The sequence below is a fragment of the Lissotriton helveticus genome, chromosome 2_1, assembly GCF_964261635.1.
Source record: "Lissotriton helveticus chromosome 2_1, aLisHel1.1, whole genome shotgun sequence".
NCBI classification, from domain to species: Eukaryota; Metazoa; Chordata; class Amphibia; order Caudata; family Salamandridae; genus Lissotriton; species Lissotriton helveticus.
In genome coordinates this window covers 1,542,077,221-1,542,096,971 of record NC_136059.1, presented here as the reverse complement: position 1 = coordinate 1,542,096,971, position 19,751 = coordinate 1,542,077,221, and the positions used below count along the sequence as shown (strand labels likewise).

The following is a 19,751-nucleotide window of genomic DNA, read 5'->3' as shown; positions in this document are numbered from 1 at the left end:
GGCTCCCTTCAAAGGTTTCAAGAGGGGACACAGCTCCCTCTTATAGGCCACAGAAACGTCAACGCGTCATCTGTCAGAGGCAAGCGGAGCACTGGACTTCAGCTAGTGTTGCATTGAACCAGCTGCCATGGGCTTGATTACTTAGGACTATGGATTGATGAATTTGGGAGGTACCCTGATTGGGGATGTCTTCAGCTATCCCAGTCGACATCAGTGAGCTCACAATCCCACAATTCCAAGTCTATTGAGAGCAACTCAGGATCTCCGGGGCATCTGGGATGGAAAGTCAAATGACTGAAATCACCTGGATGCAAGAGAATACAGTGACTAAGTGTTTTGGCATTTTAAAAGACAAAGATAGGAGAAGTAGTTGTATTAGAGATGAGACTTTATCAGAAAGGAGATGAGAGCCTTGGCACTTTTGGAGGACTATTTTACGACCAAACTTTTAATTAATAAAAATATATATATTTTACAACTCAAACACTCATCAATCTCACATGAACCTGTCTATATTACTTACTCTTGAGTTACATTATTCTGTCCTATGATTACTCCCTTCCACCTAATGGCCACCTGTCCTTTTGCCAGCACTAATGCCAAGTCAATGAATTTACTAGAGCCTTTCTTGCCCTTTGGGTTTGGGTACATTTCTAGTAGGCAGATTTCTGGTGTTGGTCCTATATTTCTACTTATCGCGTTGTGAATGAAGAGAACAGCCGCTTCCCAGTAGTATGTCAGCATGGGACGCTTCCAAACCTTATGGCAACGATCTGCCTCTTCCGCCCTATATTTAGAGCATTGAGCTGTGCTTCAAATAATACTTATTGATCCTCCTGGGAGTGATGTGTGCCTTATGAATGCGGTAAATGTGAGTTTGTTTAAAACAAGAATCTCTAGAAATTGTGGGGGCTTTTCTAAGTATGTGGCCCCAATCCTCCTCACGGATAGGTTTCTTTATGTCCACTGCCCATCTTTCCCTCAGTGCAGAGTTGCAGGCATGACATAATAAATATCATTGTTTATAAACAAGCCCGATCAGTAATTCCAACTCTCCTCTGATCCACCTAAAAATAGAAGAAATTAAGTCGGAAAGATACAAATACCTCTAGTCTATAAAAATCACACTTCAGTTAATTCATTTAAAGGGAACTACACAATTAATTGTTTGGCCAAGGTTAACAACACAAACCTGTAGTGGAACAAAACCAGACCTGGCAAAGACACCTTAAAGATTCATCATAAAGGGAACACATGAGAGATGGCAAGTGTGCCAGCATTAAAAGCTATCCAGCAATGAGGAGCTTGGAAAACCAAAAGCTACTGCGTGGAAGACGCAACGCCAGCCACAGAAGCAGGGACACAACCTCACCCTCTGGAAGGACAGCTCTGCACAGCAGATTAACTGGATCAGCTCCAGTTGCGGCACTGCCAGCTACAGACCTGCCAACTAAAATTAAAAAATCACCTGTGAGGAGGGGGCGGGGCCTTGGAGGGGGCAGGGCCTCGTGCTGAGAAGTAACCGGTCCTCGGAAGCTTGTTTCCGGTCCAGGGAAGGCATGGCTTGGCAGTTCGGGCTGGACTGTTCCCATGAGGCACAGGGTCAGACTGATTTGCATATAGCCATGTCTGAACTGGGGTGGCAGAGTGGGCTAAAGAACGGTGATGGATCAAACCCAGATCTTTTGACTGGGTGTGAGTGTTTGATTGGTTCCGATGCTCCCTCCATCACCACCCCCTTTTGTACCGAGAAGTACCTACAAGGCACTTTTGCCTCAGCCCCACCCCAAACCCCCTCCTCCAAAGAAAAGGAAACAAGCATTGGCATAGCCAATAGGTCTCGCCTTTTGGGCCTTATAAAGGTGTAGCCATGCAGGACATTATCCCGATTGCTGTGCCACCAGGTATTGAAGAGATATACAATTACTACACACTGTTTTTAACTTGTATTTTGTCTGGGGTGTCAATTAATTTTGTAATATTTTCCAATAGCAGAGCTGCGTCCCCAGGTTCATAATGAGTTTGGATACCCTACTGTAAGTAATCACACTCCTGCGACATGTTTATTTAATACCTTCAAACAGCCCAGGCGTTTTAGCCAAAAGAACACAGTATTCTGGAACTTGTAGTTTTGGTTTGCTTGTCCTAGGTATGCCCCCCCTTAAATACCAGCATGATGGGTGGTAGCTAAAAATACTGGCTGGGCTTGGCCACGTGACAGCCGGGCAGCTATGCTGCCTTGGAGGGGTTACAAGCGAGCACCCCTCATTTCCACAAGCACTACGAAGCCACCGGTCTGTGGCAGCAAGCGCTATGAATAACAAATAGGAGCAGATTTTTAAATCTTGACTCAGCACAATGCTTGACCAATGTGGAAGCTTCAGTAGTACTCCATGAAGTACAGGGGATCTGGCAGCAGAGAGGTGTGGGCACATCCCCCTTTAAACTACTACAGCTTTGCGGATGAGTCCTGATTCACTACAATGCTGCAGCCCATCTGAAAAGCGCTTGTTTGGGCCTCATTATTGTCATACAGGTCACGCATGGATGCGAGTAGGACTTCAATAGTGAAGCATGCAAGTGTCTGCCGCAAGGTTCTAGACACAGCACTGTTGCCAGACACAGACGAGACTTCCTGGCATCAGCACATTAAAAATATGCAGTTGTGATGGGAAGTGCTGGCCCCGTTCAGGGAGAAGGGTTGGTCCAGTGCCACCGAAAGGATTTCACTTCTTATTGGTGCTTTACAAACTTGCATACACGTGCAGGTACTCACTATTCCACAGTATCTGCTGCTGGTACTTTCTAGTTCATTGGAACTACAGCATCCCAGCTGAGAGGTGCTTGTGCCCACTGTGGCAAATAAAAAGTGCCGATGCTCAGTATCTGCCTGTGTTAAGCATGTGCACTGTTGATTGATACCATTATAAGAACAGGTCAGTATAGTCATCAAGTACTGGCCAATATATAGCCATTATCCCAGCCATCAATAAATTCATCATTTTCTAAATAAAAGCACCTAGTAGTGCTTTGCAATTTAAAGAACGGCTAAAATATATGTGACCCGAAACTTGCTTACCACACGTAAGATATACAGAGATGAAGGAAAAAATGAGCACTCCTTTGAGTTCGTGTTGTCTACGGTTGTGCCTCTACGTTGTGTTCTGTCAAGAACTAGCATGTAATTCACTTTTTAGATGTTTTGCTCCAGCCCTGGAAATGTTAATTTGGTCAGCGGCGTAGCAAAGGTGCAGCACTCCTGGGAAGTGCTCTGAACGAAATAACCATGCAGGGATGAGGGAGAGGACGGGGGCACTGAACAGGCGCCCTCTGAAAACAGCATCTAATTTTTGTTCTCAGTCTTTGAATGTTGTGCAAATGTGACGAGATAAGAATAAGATTTACAGGCCTGTTTACAAAAACGGAGGGAAGCTCGGAGCGAGAAGGCTCTGCAAATGAAACGGGAATCTTTGCTTTACTTTGCATGTCTAAGAAGCAGCTGGGTTTCCTGTAAACGGTTAGATGAATTAATATGGCAACTTTACTCATTATTAGTGCAGTGAAACTTTTCGGAGGCGCTGGCAAAATGAACCGCAAACACATGCAGACTTTACGAATTAAAGGACAAGTAATACACCCAAAAAAGTGAATGTCAAGCATGAGCAGGGAACAAAGAAAAAATAGTCCACCAAAGCGAACACTTAAACACAGAAGCGCAAAGATACCAGTAATTGGGGGAAGCATTGTGGGAGGAAGCAAAACACAAAAGGAGGGAAAAAGAGGAAGGATTAATCACTAGCAAGCAAACATATTTGAAGGACAATCGAAGGGTTGAATAAAAAAGCAATGGGCGGGTTGTCGGCCCACAGAGTGGATACAGCATGTCTCGAAGAGACAGCGCATGTGCTGCCTAGGCTTGACCTAAAAAAGCTTGCTTAGGCTGGTGCTGATGTCCTGTGGAATTTTCACATCCCTTAATAGACATCGGCATGGCCGAGCTGGCCATACAGGGAATCAGGTGCTTCCCCAAGAGGCTGGAATGGTGGTGGCCGGTTTTGATATGGTGGGGGCTTTTTCTTTCCTGGATGCTGGTTTTGCAGCTGTGCCGCAATATAGGCCCTCAGTAACAAAAGCAGCAGTTTTTCACACCTGCTGGCCACCCCACCCCCGGGGCTGGTCTGACAGATTTGCCAGTCTGCTTAGTGTTCCCAAGCTGGCCCTGGACATCAGCAGTTAATTGTCTATGAAAACGAGCTGGAAGTCCACTGTTTACAGTGGTTTTCAGCTCATTTTCCATGCCACTGTGTGATATCGGTTCCGCACCAGCTGACCGCGTGAAGGGAACAAATATCATGTGTCATATGGTGGCACCATGTGAGTTAGTAAGTCTGCAGTTACGCACGCACCACCATAAGCAACAGCCGCCAGTAGTCATTGCTAACAAAGTTGCAGACCAAGAGGGAGATGCAAGGTACACAAACGCTAGACTCCATAATAGGCATTCTAGGGTATGAACTATGGGCTGATGCCATTCAGGGAAACCAAATAATGCTGCAAAAAAGAAAAAGTGAGATAGCTGAAGATTCTTTGAATCACGCAACATGATAGAATGTAAAAAGACCATAGATCATCAATTCACAGGAGTACAAAAACAAGAGGTTGTAGAAGCTGGCACAGAAGAACAAGGTGAGCATAGCTTTCAGCTAGATGAGGTCAAGTAAACAGTTAGGATCAACTCGCTATGTCTCATGTACGGAGAGATGGGCCAATGTCACAAAGTATCAGACTGACATAAAGGGCAATCAGGGGGTGGTCTAACAGGTGAGTGCGCGGGGTAGTTTTGTGGGCCTATTTGATGGTCCAGTGGGCATATTTTTACTGTTGATTTCCCTGAATCGCCAGAAACATTGCCTGCAGCAAGCACAAAGGCACACAGTCTTCCCAACCTTGCAAAAAACCTATACAGCGTGTCTTTACAAGATCAAACTGTCCTGATGTGCAACTGTGGGCCACTTTTTCAGCTATTTGGTTCACTAATGGGAACCACTTTTATTTTTTGTTCCAGTCCTACCCTGGTGTCATATGCACAGCATTGAACAAAGTTATATGTGTGTGTTCAACATTATGAAAGCAGAAACGTCACCAACCAAAAGTCATATTTAGTGGAAGGGTGTTGCACAACAATTATTTTGTAATGTACTGGGAGGGGGCAATGTCTGAACCTTACTGGAATATGCAAAACCCAGTCAATGAGTGTGACATGCAAGAAGGAAGGGGCTAGGGGTAATGAAATAATGAAATGAAATACCAGCATTTGTAAAGCGCACAGCTACCTCCGGAGAGGTGTCCCGGCGCTGGGGACCATCGGGAAGATTAAGCAAGCTATTGCCCAGAGTCACATGGTGCTGGGCTAACCTGCCGCCGGAGCCGGCGATTAAACCATGAACCCTGTGGTCCCGAGTCAAGCACCCTGGCCTCTGAGCCACACCTCTTCCACCAACCTCATAAATATGCTGCTACAGGAACCTAACATAAGTATTTGTAAAGCGCGAGTTCACACTCAACGGGGCATCTTGGCACTGAATAACAGCTGTTCCTGGTTACCCAACTCAGTTGTACTCATTTTATCAACCTCAGAAAGGATGAGAGGCTGAGCAAACCTGCCAGGATTTGAGCCTGTGACCATGAAGTCGAACACATGTCCTTGCAGTAGATGCATTAGTGCACTGAGCCACCAGACCTGACAACAATTGTTACATTTTATGGCCCAGCCCTGAATATAGTACATGTTAGAAGTGAAAAGGGTAAGAAATAAATAATGAGAACTGATCCAGAGGTGAGGTACAGGTCTGGTTTGGGTCTAGGAGCCAGATTACAAGCCAAGACATCAAAAGATTTGACTTATAAATGATAGAGCAAACATAATGAAAAAATATGATAAACCTTCTTTCAGACTAAAAATAGGTTATTTTGTGTTTTATTTTAGTACGCTGAATTATGTCCCTGCATGGTCACCAGTTAAAGTAATGTGTTGGAAGCATGAACATTATCCCCATCTACAATGCCTAGATAACACAACTATGAATAAATGAAAAATTGTTAATATGTGATGTGCACTTTGTATGTGGCACATATTGTTGTCCGCCATCGGACCGCAATTTCCCCCCACCACATTGTGATGGTGGGGTGATCCAGACTGCGACTGCGACAGATGCAAAGACCGTCTGCCACAGAACCGCCACAGGCAATCATACCGATTGCATGGTGGAGCGGTCTGCATCCATAAAATGGTGGCTTTCCTAGCAGGCACCGTCCGCCAAATTAGGATGCTGTCTTCAGCCAGCCTTTCCGTGGTGGCTAAATCACCATTGAAAGGCTGGTGGAGATTGGCTTTGGGGGCCCGTTGTGGGCCCCCTTGTGTTGGGGGGTGTGGGTGCCTGGGTACCCCCCTAAATTTCACTGCACCAAGTGGTGCCTGCCCGTAGTGCAGTTAAATGCAGAACATGCATTTTGAACATCGCGGCGGGTGCTGCAGTCAGCAGCACCCGCCGCAATGTTAAAGTGCAAAATGCGACCGCCATGGTGGCAGTTGCATCCTAATTGTGTGTGTGGGACTGCTGCATGTATTGCGGACGGTACTGGTCACCACCACGATGGTGGACGGTCTCCAGTCCATCCGCTATCGTAATCGGTCCCATTGTTCAGTAAACACACTTATTGCAAGCAATTTCAAGGTGCCCCAATATACAAATAAAATGTTTTAATGTTTTCTTGAAAAGAAAGTTAAATGTTAGGGAAGGAAGGAGATTATTTTAATGTTAGTACCACTGCCGTTCCCTGACCTGACAAACGGTAAAGAGAGAGTTGGTCAGCAGGGCCGGACAGGGATCGCAAACCAGTCCTGGCAATTGAGGCGGACCGGGAGCAATGGTAGGGGGAGGATGGGGTGAGTCGGGGGGGGGGAGAGGGGTACGGCCAGTCCCGGCCTGATGGTCAGTACCTCAGTGAGGGTAACAACATTAATTACATTAATAAAACAAAGTTAACTCTGACTTCCCACAGTTCTTAGTGAGACACATGTGAAATGCAGGCTAGTTTTACTGCAGATACACACAGCAGATAATTTACTTTTGTATTAGTTTTCGTGCACTCAACTCTCATGCATCTAGTGGTTTTAGGGCCACATGTACAAAAGGTTTTAGCGGCCGCAAACAGAGAATCAGGCCGTTTAAGATGCTAAATAGTCTTTTGAAATGTACTAACCCTATTCTGAGAGTCCATAACCTATTATCGAATCCCAACATAGAGTTTGCTAGTCCATATTAGGAAGGGGCGTGTTAAGGACGTTCCTTACTAATATTGAGTTGCAGGGGGATGTATAAATGTTTTGCGACTAGAATGCGGTCGCAAAACATTTGCAGTTTACTACCAAATTCAAGTTGGTGGTAACCCATTCGCAAATGGGAACGGGTCTTTTGCAAATGTGGCCATAAACATTTTTAAGAGCAGGTAGTGGTACCACAGACCAGTGCCTACTCTTAAAAAATGAAAAGTAAACTTTTAATTTTCCTTTTCGAAAAGTATCCCTTTTTCCTTTAAGGAAAACGGGCTGCATTACAAAAACAAATTGCTTTATTGAAAAAGCAATCACAGAAATGGTGGTCTGCTGACCCCAGCAGGCCACCATCCCTGTGATTTTGGCCATTTCCAATGGGTCGCAAATTGTGACCTGCCTCATGAATATTGAAGAGGCAGGTCCTTTTGCAGCCCACTGGGAATTGCAAACAGTGTCAAACAAACTGCGACTTTCTAATTGAGAGTCACAAAAAGTCGCAATTAGGAATCCGCAAAATGCAGTGATCGTACATGTGGCCCATAGTCTTTTAAGAGTGAAATGCGGAGGGAAAAAGGCAGTGCCTCGGATGCCTGGCTCAGTTCCAATTTTGCTCAACGGTCATCAAACACCAAGAGCCAAACCACAGCCGACATTCAACCCAAGACAGGGTCAGGCCTTGCTTTGCTTGGCACCCACCTCTAGTACATGTCCCTAGTGACACAATACATGCAATGTTTTAAATTTTCTGATCCTCTTGCAGAGAGAACTTCCTCTCACCCGCACAATAGACCAGACACTGAGGAAAGAGAATCACCCTGACAGAGAAATTGATAGGTATGCTGCATGTCCCTTGACATATCATCCCATTTTGAAATCCATACACTAATGTTTGGGTAGTCTGAAGATTTTCCTTAAATCTTTTGCACAACGCACAACTACCATGACTGGAAGCTTGTGCCTGCTCTCTCCAACTTGACAACGGAGCTCATGTTGAAGAGAGCTTCAGTGTGCATGACGGTTTGGCCAGACTGAAACGGCCGGCCAAACCGCGAAGCATTCCGAGAACAGTGCACCTATCATTCCCCCTGTGCCTGTCATTCCCCTGGTCCAGCCCCTTGACTCCACGGCACAGAGAAAAATAAAACAATAATAAATATGCTTTATTATCGTTTTATTTTTCCAGTTTTGCAGCTGCAGCTGGCACTGCCGCTGGCAGGGGGGACGATGCTCCTCCGCCGCAGCTGCAATGATCCTCTACCTTAGGACACAACTTATGGTTTAATTGAGCTCAACATTCACCACAGTTGGTATATTAACCACGAGGGCGATACGTATAGATCATCTAGTTTTATATTAAGTGTTAAAGGTAGGACATTTTATAGTTCAGAGGAGTGGATGGAAAAGACCCTACCATCTGGGCACTTTTAAACTTGAAGATAGAAAGCAAGCAGAGAGGCGCTGATATTAGCTCTCTCCAGGACTGGTAAAAATCTTGTTTTTGAAAATCAAGAGGCCTGTCACTACATATAGAGCTTTATTTGGATTGTTTCATACAAGTAGCCTGTAAAGTGAACTCACTGCAAGAGATATATCTTAGATTACAAGAAATAGCATCGCTTGGATACCTACAGTGTGTACGTTTTGTAGGGTTTGAAGGCCTTATTGACTTATACCCTGGTATCTGCCACTGGAACAATCCAGTCTGTAAACTACCAATGTTATCACAGCTCGACTTTGTTGTAGAGAGGGATAAGATGTAAGATATCCTAACGGGTCTGAGTATAAAACTAACTTTTAGCTGCCCTTAAGATCTTTGGTGCCACTGAAGTACTGGAATCTGTGAAAATTCATTTTTGAGTAAGGTATGGGTCCTTATTTATAGTTTTCGAGAGCAGGATCCCAGGCACAAACCAGCAGGACTCACACTCTAACAAATGACTTCATTTAGAGGTGAGGGGACCACTAGGTTTTCAATGGAAGGGTCTCCAATGACTCCACGGTTAGAAACCTATATCCTAACAGAGCATCTGCCACAGGGATGGAGGCTCAATGCACCTGAGGGCCTATGGCGGAACTTCTAATCCATATTTCTTTGTCTGGGGATCACATTGTGAGGCATGGGAGACCTGGGCAGGAAAAATCATGAATGTCCCCCACACACAGGGAGAAACCCTCACAGCGACTTGGGTCTTCGTTCTGAAATACAAAAAATAATATGCTGACTGGCTGTCATGATGCTGCGGAAGCTGGCCGGCACTCTAGTTTAGGAAAAAGTGTTCCCGTCACACCTGCTTAAGTACTTTCCCCAAAATGATCGCTGCTAAGCCGAAAAGTTCTTTAAATTGGGCATGTGCTCCTCCGGGTGGCTGGCCGACGCCAGTGCCTCAGCTGCACTGGTGGGCTGGATGGCTGCCCACCCAACTCACAATGTTCATCGGTGCACATGACGACTTAAGGGCTCTCTGTGTCAATATTCAGCAGAACACTCACACTATACATACACATACACCGGATGTGCAAACATGAAAAATCAGAGTGGTCTGAATCCCGAAGCACAGGCTTGAGGGGCCTATCACTGAAGACCCTGAGGTCAATGGGGACATGTCTAGTGGTGGCTGCTGCAAACGAGACCAGGAAAGGGAGTGATTAGACTATGCATACTGGATCAATTATGCTGCAAATGCAATGGATCCTTCGCGTTATTGTGTGGACATGTAAAATCTGATTCTTTTTTAATTAAGCTGTGCCTCATCCATTTTCACCCCTGCTCTGTTTTCAGCCTGGCTCTATCCTTGACACCACACCTGCATAAACATTAGGTAACTAATCTAAATTGAGACATTGTAGGCTGCGTAAACATGCAAAGTCAGCACAAAAGAACAGCTGAGGTCTGCACTGGGTTTTTTAAACAATGGTAAAGCCTTGGATAAAGTTTGTTTAGATAGTCTATCTTGTTGTGCAGCCTCAGGACGCGACAGTTACACAAGACACCAAGAATGTTGATTCTTACCGATTGTCTAATTTGTGTGTTTTTCCCAAAGCTCTATTTACCTCTGAGCGTTCCTTTCTGTGATCTTTTGCTATAAAAACCCATGTAACCATCGTTCAGGGAGCTCTCTCCTTGAGTATCTCTATGGTGCTTGTTGGATGGAGACCCATTCATTAATGCTTAATAAATTACCTATGGTTTGAACTTCACTCCAGTGTCAATTCCTCCTTGCTTGTTAAGAACCCGTGGCGACCTGGTGACCCTGCACCAGCGGGTTATTAATAATTTGCTCCTCAATTGGACACAGAAAACATGACTTGGGTAGCCAACACAGTGGAGAGCGCAACTCCCATATATTAATACTTATATATTTATTCCACATTTTTTTCTAATGCACGAGCACAGAGGGGTATCTGGCGTGTTACATATAACTTACATTCAAAGCATTTCATGATGTAGTGGAAAATGAAAAAAACAGTAATATGAAGGACAGAGAACATGTGATTGTTTTATATGAAGCTTAATACACTTCATACCATTATAGCAGTACTAAGGAGAAAAATTAGCAGTCTGCAGTATCAAAAGCAAACACCCATGGTAGTGTCTGCTAAAAAACAAGTCCTGGTCTAGATAGCTGTCCATGAGATGTACTGGATGCGTAAGGGTGTCTTATCATCGACAAGCACATCCCCTGGACAGCAACAAAGATAGCACAAACCAACTGTCTACTGCTGCTGGGTGTCTAGACATTTCCAACAGTCTGACAAATGGGATGACGAAGACGAAGAGATATATGCTCTCAGCAGCTCCTTCCTCGTCCTATCAGTGTCTGTGGTACTTCTTGCGATGGCTGTGTGCATTGCTCAGTGCTGAGGGTAAGCAAGGCCTCCCCAGCCTCTAGGCATGCCATGCTGCAGGAGGTGTGTGGTCCTCCAATGCCATGGCCGAAGAATGCCATGAACCTTGTGTGGTTTCATCAGCAAGGCTACTGCAAAAGCCATGTGCCTGACAGCTGCAACCACAAGACCTCAGTGGGATCCCACATCTCCATGCATTCATATAAGCGATCACAGGTCATTGGCACATTTGGATGGTGCATCGTAGTAGTTGAAGAATTGCCTTTTGCCTCAGTAGGTGCAGAGGTGGTTCTGGTTGAGGGTGCCTGTGGCTATCCAGGAGTGGTAGAAAGGTACCGATGCCCATATTGTGCAGCATGAGATACACACTGCATTTATCTCCCGCCTGTCTCCTACTCCAAAGGCTGCCTTGAAGATGCTTTCAATCAATCAATCAATCACAAAATTTGTATAGCGTGCTACTCACCCGTAAGGGTCTCAAGGCACTGAGGGTGGGGGGGGGGGGGGCTCGCTACTGCTCGAACAGCCAGGTCTTGAGTAGTTTCCTGAAGGAGAGGTGATCCTGGGTCAGCCGTAGGTGAGTGGGGAGGGAGTTCCATGTCTTGGCTGCCAGGTAGGAGAAGGATCTTCCTCCGACGGTGCATTTCCGAATTCTTGGGACGGAGGCGAGGGCGAGGCTGGCGGATCGGAGCCTGCGGGTGGGTGTGTAGAAAGTGAGGCGGCTGTTGAGGTACTTCGGGCCCAAGTTGTGGAGAGCCTTGTGTGCGTGGGTGAGGAGTCTGAACGTGATCCTCTTGTTGACGGGGAGCCAGTGCAGGTCTTTCAGGTGGGCAGAGATGTGGCTGCGGCGTGGGATGTCCAGGATGAGTCGTGCTGAGGTGTTCTGGATGCGCTGGAGTCTTTTCTGGAGTTTGGCTGTGGTTCCAGCGTAGAGGGTGTTCCCGTAGTCCAGACGGCTGGTGACGAGGGCCTGGGTGACAGTCTTTGTGGCCACTTGTACATCCTGTAATAACTCCTCTGTTCACTTTAACAACTTCCAATATTGGTACCTGCTGTGCTCCACTGAAGAGCTCATGAAGAGCAAAACACATGTCTGGGGCTAAGGCATTGAAAGATTTGAAGAAATGAGCGTCTATCAAGCTTTGCTTCACTGGATGAACTACAACTTTGAAAAAGATGGACCACTTTCACCAGAATGCACTGAGAGGGCTACTGAGTCATATTTCACTTAAAACCCACAGATGAAGGCTATTGGTGAGTGCTAGTCCAGTTTTGAGAGCTGCCAAATGGAGGTTTTTGCTTCTTGCATAACATGGGTGCCTGGGCCAATGGCTGTACACAAGAGGGAGGTGACCCTTGCAGTAACATGCTGTTTGATGAACAGTTAAGCTGCAACCAATGTTGGCACTCAATACCTGCTGTGCTCCGCCAATGTGATCATGAAGAGCGAAACATGTGTCTGGAGCGAAGAAAATGAAAGACTTGAAGAAATGAAAAGTAATCAAATTTTGCTTCACTGTATGAACTACAACTTTGAAAAAGATGAATTACATTGACCAGAATGTACTAGGAGGGCTACTAAGTTGCTCTTCACTTGAAACACTCAGCTGAAGGCTATTGATGAGTGTCAGTCCTGTTTTGAGTGCCGCAAAATAAATGTTTCTTCTTATTACTAGCCCTATGACTAATGAATATATATCTGTTACCTGTTACAGGGAAATGATGCCATGAGCGCTGACAATTTTGTGAGTTTGTGCAATTATTTGTCCTGTGCATGCAAGTGTTGTGTTGTATGTCTTTCTTGCCTTTTGGACTGGTGCATTATGAGAAGTTGAAGGGCATGCTTCATAGAGTTTGGGAGACCCGGTGAGTTGCTAGATTTCATTGAAAAGGAGTGGCTTTGAATGCCAAGTTTGTCTCTGGCGACTCTCTGGAGGGAACCGGTAGCATAATATATGAATGGGAATGATTTAGTCTCAGGAAACATGGCCTCGTGTCCTCTTTTCACTGTTGAAGTGATTTTTCATCAAGACCAGGTACAAGGCGCACAAACTCAAAATGCACAATTTTTGTTTGCAAAAACTTTGACAGTGAGAGCTGCATAGTTGGTCCAGAACACGTAATCCCAAATTGGTCCCATGCTCCTATTTCGACCCTATTCAGTATTTCTGTGAGTGTAAGAATGAGGCTCTTTCTGTTCCATTTTTGTAAAAATTTGTGTATTTGTTTATGGCAATTTATTGGTTGGAATCGGGCTTACCTTGAGTCAATGGCTTCAGTTGGGGCTTACCAGCATCACTTTTGTGGGCCGGCACTTTTTTTTCCCAACAGCTTTTGATCCAGATCAAAAGAAAGTACAAAAGGGGGGAAGAAGGAGGACGAGAAAGACAGATAAAATAGTGACAAAGGGAGAAAGCAGGGATTTAAAAAACACAAACTAGCCTGTGATTAGGAGGCCAGGAGTGTCTGATGGTGGATTAAAGAGGCACAAGGTGGAATCAAGACTAAGTACGTAGCCTTGGGTCACATCTTTGGGCCCCAGCCCTTATTATTTTAAAAATCAAGCACTGGCTTAGGGTAGTTTTTAACATCAATGATGAGAGCGGTGCAGCAAATGTAGCATAATACACCTTATTTAGTAGACCACACCCTGTGGTGATTAATGTATAATCGGTTTATAAGGATCAGGGCCAGACTGGGAAACCAAAAGAAGTCCTGGCAAAAATGCAGGACCAGCCCCTCCCTTCCTCTCATCGCCCGCTCTCTCTGTTTGATCCATCTATTCTTTTACTCTCAACCTACCCCTTCCCTCCCTCTCTTGAAGTCCCTCTATATCTACTGCAATTCACCTTGGGGAGCTGGGGAAGTTGCAGAGGCACCAGGGGCGGCCCTGAACGTTCAAAACCAGCCTCCTAGGTTTCCAGCCCACTGGGGAAATGCCCGGTGGAATAAAAGGCCTGTCCGTCCCTGGTCAGGATGATCATGGCTGTGCTCTTAGGGCCTAATGTAGCAAAACGCAGAGATGTGTTGAGGCATGTGCAAAGTGGGCTCTGGCCCAGGCCCCCAGTCTTCCAAGGGGTCCCCTGATAGAGACAGCTCTGTTCTTGCCCCGATGACCTTGAATAATTCTTAAACATATTGTTTTAAATACCATTTTTCTTTAACTTACATTGTATGTGAGTGGAGTGTGAGAGTCTATTACAGATGATTTGCAGAAAATGTGTTTATGTTTCATGCAACTTCCATAAAAAAGTTTTTTAGATCAAAACAAGACCTCACATATGAGAAATGGAAGGATGTCACAGAAATGATCTGCAGTAAAATTAGTGAGATGCTGCTGTGTATTGAAAACACAGCCCACTATCCTTGAAGGTTAGATGTAAATATATTTAGAATTTGGACCAGAGGACCTGAGCACCACCAGTAACCTGGCTACAGAGGGTATGAAAGAGCTGAAATTGAATCATAAACTCAAAACTGGTCTGAACAAGGGCCCCAAAATAACTTTGGCTCTGGGCCCCTAAAATCCTTGTGATGTCCCTGGCAAAAGGTTTTTTTCCCATTTGTGTCAATGTGAAAATCTGATAGCTCATATGGGATTCAGTATCTTTTCTTCCACTTGGCAATTCTTGAGATGAAGATTCTGAGAATTCCAAGCGTGACGGAAGCATTCCTGCTTGGAATGACTGATGACCTCCTGGTGACCCGTAAGCTGCACACTCAACGCTCTTATCACTTAGACAGCAGGTTACTTATAATATGTCCAAGTCCTCTGTCAACTCTGGATGTCACGCCTGAAACAAATCAAGTTACCCAAAAAACACACAAGTTGAAACGAAGTGCTGATACATTGAAGGTCGTTGTTTTCGTTCTTGGATGGAGTGACGTGTCAATCAAGGCGTGACAGGTGAAAATACAAAAGCCGCTCTTTTGTGAGGCTGTCCGCGCAAAAATTCCCTTGCTGACTGAACGCTTCTCCTGCTGAAAAGACAGACATATTTTTCACCCAATAGCATTGTTCATATTTGTTGCCATAGAACTAACTCCAGAAACATTACAAATGGAGTATCATTTGAAGGTCGCGACTGTAACGTGGAGTATTTCCACGAGGAATGGTGAAGAAGGCCGTAAGAAAAGTCTAGTCATGTTGACAAGGTGTACATATTTCTTCTTAGCTCTTTTCCTCCACTCACCACCAGGGCCGGACTGGCTGTAGCAGGAACAGGGCATTACCCCAGTGAGCCTGAGCGGTGGGGGCCAGTTTCGTGCACGTGGGTGTCGGTTTTTCACTGGGGGATGTTGTAAGTAGATTACATAGACAGCACGTCACGTCTTCAGGTTATTAAGATAGATTTATTAAGATAGTATAAGAAGACAGCAGAGTAGTAAACCTGTAAGATAAGAACACTAAGAAAGGACTGCAGACACCAAGTAGTCATATTGAAGTAAGTATAAATATACAACAGGGGACTGTTTTGCAGCAGTTCTGTAATATCGGCCCCCTGTAACAAAAGCAGGAGCGGTGCTTCTTGCTAGCCCTCCCCCAGGGCCGGTCAAGCAGCAATCTGCCAAGGCTGGTTGCTGTTTCTAGTCCAGCCCTTTTCACCACAGACCCACCGCCAAAAGTAATCTATAACAGGAGCACTTCTAACCATGATCAATGCCTCGTACTGCATGAAGACCACCTAACTAGACTCACACACATCCCTACGTGGTGTAGCGTGCTGCCCGTGAGGGCAAGCGTTTCGCTTCAACGCCCCACGTAGGGGTAGAAAGCGCTATATAAATGCTCAAAAGCATTACACTACAATGCCTGTAAGGGCGTGGCTGTCATTACTACAGCGGGCTGAGGGCCCCACTGATCCCAACTATGGCAGCACTTTACTGTCTAGCAGGGGGATCAGCAGGCATAGTTTCCGTGCTTGCATTAGGGCCCATGGCATTTGTGCTGCACACCTGTAGAACACATGAACATGCTTAGGTGTTTGCAGTACTCTATGGCATGACCAGTTCCTCGTCTAAAGATTCTCTTTGATCACTTTCTCTTATTTATTCCCAGGGCACTCATCTCCGGAAGGAAAGAACCAACGTCCCACTAGGACCACTATTTCTTAGACTGACTTATACCACCTTTTATCCAAGCACTATATATTACATAGCCCGTGATAGCCAATGAACCAGCAGTGGAGTGTCTTCTAGCACATTAAGAACTTTGGGTTAGATGTACTAAAGAACTGGTTTCAAAAGCTGGTTGCACATTGCACTTCAACGTTTTGTGACCAGTGCCTTACTTTGTTAAGCGTCCTATGTATTCATAGATAGGTTCACAAAATAAAATATCACGGAGGAGCGTGTCGCGGGGGTTGCAGAATAGCCTGTATAATGAATATTTTAGGTAGGTCACAACACGTGACTCACTCACATTGGCTGCAAAGACAGGCATAGGCCCTGCAAGGGCCAGGAGACCACCAAGCGTGTCTTTGCATTTCAAAATTAAAAAATGTTTTTAAGTACCCCAATTTCCTTAAAAGAAACATGCTGCTTAAAACAAGTTTTACATTTTGACAAACCAGACAAAGCAGAGGCCCCAGACCACTGCCAATACCCTGAAGCTGACACCTAGTTTACAAAAGGAAAGGTGACCAGCGTGCCCCAGATGCAGACTTGTAGACGCGCATCTACTCCACATGCTCTGGCAGTGCCCTCTCCTGAACAATTACTGGACACTGATTTTGACTTCTTTGGCGGCGGCGGCTGGGGGTGGTTTGCCCCACACCTGGGAGGCTTGCTTGCTGGGCCTGTTCATATACCTAGCGCCAAGAAACCGCTAGGTATATGTGCGCTTAATAAATGTTTTTAAATTCAAATTCAAATTCAAGAGAACGAAGCAGACCAAGGTACAGGCTAGATTCTGGGATCTGGGGCTGATAACTGCGAAGCGCCTCATCACCAAGCGCTGGAAAAATAGTGCACCCCCGCAACCCACACATTGGCGCACCTCATTTGATAACTGGGCGAGGGCGGAAAGCGTAGCACTACATAGGGAAGAGACGGCTGGACTGTGCAAGTTCCCCATAGTGCAAGATTGGGACAACACCTTGGCCGCTTATCACCGAGTGTGCCTGCAGAAATGCATTATCTAGATCCGGTGTAGCAGCAGTCACCTCACCCAGACACCCCTACCTTTTCTCCCACCCCTTCCCTCCACCCCCCCTCCCCCTCCTCCACCCCCCCTCAACCCTCCCCCCTCCCCCCTCTGGCTACATACCGGTCTCGCACCCCCGCACGCTCCAGACTAGACCTCGTGATCAGCCCTCCTGCCTTCCCCCCTCCCCCCCATTTCCCTATTAAGCCCACTGCGTTTGGCATCCATTGGCCCTCTCTGCAGCCATGGTACCACACACGCCCGTTCCTGACTGCCCTGATTGAACCACACATTCCTAGTTCACCTTCACCTAGTCTTTCAACCCCACAATCCCAGGTTGTTGTTCATGGTTTCCAGTATCAAGCAAAAGATTTGAATACCTGCTACATGTATGCCACAACTACTATTACACGATACCACAGGAATTATATAGCTGATACCCCTACCTACTCATTCCCTTGGTATAAGGTTGGAAATCGTTTGGTGTTTTCAGCAAACTGCTGTTGTTGATTTGGGGTTGAACATCTGTTCAGTACACAATAAGAGCTAATGGCCTAGTCATGATGTGTACATTGCTTTACTCATTCTGTTATCTTTTACTTGTAACCAACATTGTGTTTCTACGATTGGTACGATATGTACTGATGATGATATGCCAAAATTATGTAACTATTTCATATATGTGTACGAATTGAACGTAACTTAACAAAACAACTAATAAAAGATATTCAAACCAAAAAAAAACAAAAGGAAAGGTGACTTCTTCCCTTGTGTGAATGTGCTACCATCCATACTTGGGAGTCTGCTATTTTCCAATAGTTGGCAACTGGAATTCTGGGAGCGACCTATCAATAACTAGGGTATGAATCGCAATAAGGAAAGATGCCCAAAACACATCAATTCAAAATTGAGATTTTGACTCCATTTCTAAACCAATTAACTGATTCAGATTTTTTTAATGAATCATTGAATGAATTTGAATGAATGCATTTAGTAAACGTCTATGTACATGTCTATGCAGGTAAAGTGCACACTGGTAAAAAGTGCAAAATCTACCTTCTGTTTGCAGAAGGGCTTCTATACTTTCAATGGAGCATTTAGTTACACCACCACCAGTGCTTAATTTGAGCCTGTTGTTTATGGTGCTCGGCACAGGCGCTTAATTGTCAACACAGGTTCTTGAAACAGTCTGCCACAAGGTGCGCTGTCTGGCTAATTTCGAGATGACTGTAACAAAAGGTAATTATTATTTCAATATACATAAAAAATTACAATTACTTGCCGCCCAAGCAGTGGTGGCTTCTCCGCTAAGGCGTAAGAGCATCACCCCACTGTTCAAAGGAAAACATAAAATGATGATGACATAACGTTATTGTAATTTTATTTTTTCTATTGCCATCAATGGCGGGGCAGGGCTGGCCAGAGCAGTGGGAGGAATGGTGTACACTCCCTAAGTTCTCTTGACTGTTTGGCTGGCCCACTTGGGCCAGCCAAACAATCATGCGCACTTTGCATGTTCCCCACCAGGCTGCATTACACAGCATAGTGAGGGACATTCACAGGCTCCCGTTCCCCATCGGAGTGCTGAACCACGCTCTCAGACCAATCACAATGCTGCATTGCCGCGTTGTAATTGGCTCCTCGGAGCCTGTGTGCCCGGGACTGAAAACTGCCCTTTTAAGCATGTTTGTCAAACTTAAATTGAGACAATATAAGCAATTCTTAACAGTGCTGCAGTATTTTAAGTGGGGTGGTATGGGCATGCATCAGAAGGGCAGCTATGAATTTAATGGGCCAGTACCTGCACTTCATAAAAGCACTTCTATAAATTTAATGGGACAGTTTCAGCTCTTTTGACCACAGACCACATTTTTAATGGAACAGTTTCAGAATGGCTATTTTTATTATTTGAGCGGGTTTCTACCATCACTCTACACAAGTGGCACTCATGCAATTACAATTTGAAAGGGAATGCCGCTTTTCAAAAGGATTGCTAAACTCAGTGGTTAATGTGTGCCAGTCAGTGCTTAATTTAAGCCAGTGGTTACTGGTGGGGGGCACCAGCATTTATTTTTGGGGACTGGCACTTATTTTTCTTTATCATATGTTGATCAAGTGCAGGAGCAGGAAAAAGACAGTTTGAAAAGACGGAGGAAGAAAAAGTTGGCAAAAACCATCACAAACAGAAAGTTGGAACCTGCAAGAGTGGGACAAAGGGGGCCGAGTGTGTCTGGTGGTGGATTAAAGACTACCAGCTGTGGTATTTAGTGCACCGATGTTTACTCCACCAGCTTCTAAGCAGAGCTTCGGGAACCCGCACACTTTCTTTCACAAATTAAGCATATTGCCAATAATTTCATGTGGTGGGCAGAGTCTTATTTTTGGGAACCAGGACTTATTTTTCATCAGACTTTGACCCAGAGG

General features: G+C 45.3%; 1 protein-coding gene across 2 annotated transcripts in view; it reads right to left on the bottom strand.

Annotated features, from left to right (window-relative positions):
* RBPMS (RNA binding protein, mRNA processing factor) overlaps positions 1 to 19,751 on the bottom strand; it is a 701,414-nt gene that overhangs the window by 474,172 nt on the left and 207,491 nt on the right. The gene's annotated exons all lie outside the window — the stretch shown is intronic.